The 4,027-nt window shown below is 46.5% G+C and overlaps 1 long non-coding RNA gene across 1 annotated transcript; it reads left to right on the top strand.

Moving 5' to 3' along the window:
- The first annotated feature begins 924 nt into the window (after positions 1-924).
- On the top strand, positions 925-3,090 carry LOC132654096 (uncharacterized). Its single transcript, XR_009591779.1, has 3 exons — positions 925-1,037; positions 1,157-1,354; positions 2,238-3,090. It is a non-coding gene; the product is annotated as an uncharacterized LOC132654096 (long non-coding RNA).
- Positions 3,091-4,027: the final 937 nt, after the last annotated feature.

The following is a 4,027-nucleotide window of genomic DNA, read 5'->3' as shown; positions in this document are numbered from 1 at the left end:
GCTGCTTTTGATAATGTTTACCTTGGAGTTTTCTGAAAAACCACAGAGAGGAAGAAAGTCAAAGGTAATTTTTTGTTTGTTTGTTTGTTTGTTTTGTTTTTGTTTTTTGAGACAGGGTTTCTCTGTGTAGCTTTGGCTGTCATGGACTCACTTTGTAGGCCATCCTGTCCTTGAACTCACAGAGATTAGCCTGCCTCTACCTCCCAAGTGCTGAGATTACTATCATGCCCACCCAAAGTTAGTTTTTAGAGTGAAAATTAGTTGAATCCAAGCACTTAAAAAAGAATTGCATCTCTACTTAGAGTAGGTGGGAGGGTTCATATCCCCTGGAACTGGAGTTACAGACAGTTGTGAGCTCTCATATGGGTGTTGGGGATTAAACCCTGGACCCCAGGAAAAGGAGCCAGTGCTCTTAACTGCTGAGCACTTAACTGGGGCTGGAGAGATGGTCAGTGGGTGACACACATACATATAGGGGCACACACGTACACACACCGAGGGGAGGAAAAACCAACCAAGCCAAATGAACTGCTGCCTTCTGTGGACAAAACCAACTAACTCTCCCTGGAAGCTCATAGAATGCCTGCACTAAGGACTCAGTAGCCTTCCCACTTGCCGGCTGCCCACAGGCCATCCCTACATGGAAGCACCCTGGATGTTGCAAAGTCACCACCAAGGCTGCTTTCTACAGAGCACTTCCTGAACCACAGCACCCAGAACCCCTGTTGGGGATGGGGTTGCAGAGATTGGGCAAGATTTGGAGGATGGGCACTTGAATTCCTTATTGCCTGCGGCCTGAAGCGGTATGGTTTTGGCTGCTGGTACCCCCCCCTTCCACACCCACTCCTTGGAAACGCAGGGCAGGGGAGTGAGTCACTTGGTGTAGGAGGCCCGCCTTCTACACACCCCTCCGCCAAACTCAGAAAACAACATCCACGCCTGCTTCCCTCTGGTCCCTCTGTTGTGTAAGGACAAATCTCTGTAACAGCCCATTACATACATTTCCTGTGGCTGTTTCTCCCTTTAAACCCTAACAGGTAAATGAAACGTCAGTACCGGGGGTTAAGCAGTTGGCATACTCCATGCTTGAGAAGTTGGGGCTCCTCCTCCTCATCCTGTGTCCCCACTTCATTTCCTCCCTTCTTTTTTTCCACAGGGTCTAGTGAATGTAGCTCAAGTTGGCCTCGAACTCACGATGCCCCTGCTTCCGCTTCCTCAGCAGGAGCACGGGGACTTCAGGTCGGCAGCACCCACATCACAGAGTTCTTTCAGCCATGCTGCCAGGAGGTAGATGTGGTCAGCTGACAAGTACTAATTCTGTGACTTTCGTGACCCGTGAAAGCCTTCTGAGCAGGTAAGGTGTGTGTTTGTCTTTCTTTGAGACAAGTTTCGTGTAGTCCAGGCTGGCCTCCAACTTACTAGGTGTATGAGGATGACCATAACATCTTGAGCCTCCTGCCTCTTAACTCTCAAATGCTGGGGTTACAGAAGTGTCCCACTGCACACTGCTAACAGCGGTTTTGCTTGCTTTGTTTTTGTTTTAGTTTGGCGTTTTGAGACAGGGTTTCTTTGTGTAGCCTTGGCTCTCCTGGACCCTCTTTGTAGAACAGGCTGGCCTCAAACTCAGATATCTGCCTGCCTCTGCCTCCCCAAGTGCTGAGATTACAGGCCTGAGCTACCGCGCCCGGCTGTAACTCTGCTGACTTTTGAAAGGAGTGATCAATTGTATATTTTTCTAGAGTGCTGTATCATAGTCTAATGTGTCTGTGTTCCAGAGAGGGGCTAGGACTATCGAGTAAAGAGATGGCCTAGGAGTTAAGAGAACTTGCCATCTTGCAGAGGACCTGAGTTCAGTTCCCAACACCCATGTAGTAGAGCACAACCATCTGTGTGTAAGTCTAGTTCCAAAGGATTCAATGGCCTTTTCTGGCCTCTGTGGGCACCAGGCACGCACACATAGCACACAAATATACTTGCTGCAAAACACTCAAATGCACAAGATAAAATAAACCCCTTCTTTAAGCTCTATCATGCTATAGCTAAACATGTTAACAGTGGTTTTGCCTCCCCTCTTTCTCTGTTTGGAATCATCAGACAACTGGCTTGTTATTCCAGCTCTTTCTCCTTCTTTTTTTTTTTTTTTTTTTTCCTAAACTCAGGTGCGTCCTTGCAGCAAACTCATTTGCAGGTCATTTGTGTACCCTGCAGGGATAAATTGCCTCTCTTGACTCTTACAGGTCTCCAGTGGCCTTTACAAACACTCAGTGACCCTGGCTACCAGCAGAATCTGGGGAACAGTGTATTCTCCAGAGAACTTCTTACTCCCTTCCGAAGAACTGGGGAAAATGTTACTAAAGACTGTGAGCTATGGCCTTTTGCTATCCTTATGTGCGTGTGACTCATCAGTGTATCTGTGCTTCTATATAGAAAGAGCACTCTCAGAAAACAATGAGGGTAGCTGGGCCATGGTGGTTGGTGAATGCCTGTAATCCCAGCACTCACGAGGCAGAGGCAGTAGGATCTCTGATTCAGAAGGCCAGCCTGGTTTACAAAGCATGTCCAGGACAGCCAAGAGCCAAGGCTGCACAGGAAAACCCTGCCTTGAAACAATAAATAAATAAATAAATAAAAACAATGAGTGTATAGAAAACTAAAATCAAGCTGGGCTTGGTGGCATCAGCCTTTAATCTCAGCACTTGGGAGGCAGAGGCAGGTGAACCTGTAAATTCAAGGACAGCCTGGTGAACAATGTGAGTTCTAGGACAGCCAGGGCCACACAAAGAAATCCTGTCTGGAAAAACCCAAAAGAAAAGAAAACTAAAATTACTCCAGCTAGTTAGGAGGACTGAAAGTCTGAGGAACACAGTAGGATTGCAAGTCTGAGGACAGCCTGGCAAACACTGAGAGGTCATCTGAGGGGGGGAAAAAAAGAAAGAAAAGCCGACAAAGAAAACAAGAAGGAACAAAGCCTGAGTAGCAGAAACATGAAAAGCAAGTTGCCATGCGGTGGTATAGGTGCCACTCCGTGGCAGAGCCCCGGCCTTGCACGCCTTCCCTGTCCCCAGCACAGCAACTGTGCCAGCTTGAACGACGAGCAACAATAAATATCATTTAAAATATGTGACTTGCTCCTGGAGTATGTTTATTTTGACGCATGGGAAAATACTGACAATGACGATGATGACAGTATACACATGCACAGTGTCCCACAGTGTTAAAAGGGTTCAGGAAAGAAGAGTGTGAAGAGGCCTGTTTACGTGAATTATCCTGTGGCCCTCTATTCCAGCGGTTCTCAAACTATGGGTTATTACCCTCTTGGCATACCTCAAGCTCCAAAAATATTTGCATTATGATTCATAACAGTAGCAAAATTATAGTCTTGAAGTAGTAACAAAAATAATTTTATGAGCCGGGTGTGGTGGCGCACTCCTGTGATCCCAGCACTTGGGGAGGCAGAGGCAGGGGTATCCCTGTGAGTTTGAGGCTAGCCTGGTCAACAGAGCAAGTCCAGAACAGCCAAGGCTACACAGAGAAACCCTGTCTTGAAAAGAAATAATAACAATAATAATAAATTTATGGTTGGGGGGTCACCATAATGTGAGAAACTGTATTAAAGGGTCACAGCACCAGGAAAGTTAAGAACCACTGCTTTGTTTTAATTTTGCCAATAAGAACATAAAAGTATGTATTTGGAAGTTGTCTGTGCTGGTTATTTTTTTTTTGCCAACTCAAGTCATTTGGGAAGAAGGACTCTCAACTGAAAAAATGTCCTCACCAGATTGGCCTGTAAGGGTATAGTCTTGATTAATGATTGATATGGGAGGGTCCAGGACACTGTGGGAGTTGCCCCTGCTGGGCTGGTAGCTGTGTGAAAAAGCAAGTTGAGCAAGCCTAGGGGAGCAAGCTAGAAAGCAGCATTCCAGCTCTGCCTTTGCTTCAGTTCCTGCCTGACTTCCCTCAGTGATCAGCTACAATCAGGATGCAAAAGCCAAATGAACCCTTTCCTCCCCAAGCTGCTTTTAGTTAT

This window comes from Meriones unguiculatus, chromosome 5 (genome assembly GCF_030254825.1).
Source record: "Meriones unguiculatus strain TT.TT164.6M chromosome 5, Bangor_MerUng_6.1, whole genome shotgun sequence".
Taxonomy (NCBI): Eukaryota; Metazoa; Chordata; class Mammalia; order Rodentia; family Muridae; genus Meriones; species Meriones unguiculatus.
The sequence above is the reverse complement of the archived record's forward strand: the minus strand, read 5'-3'. Positions and strand labels throughout refer to the sequence as shown.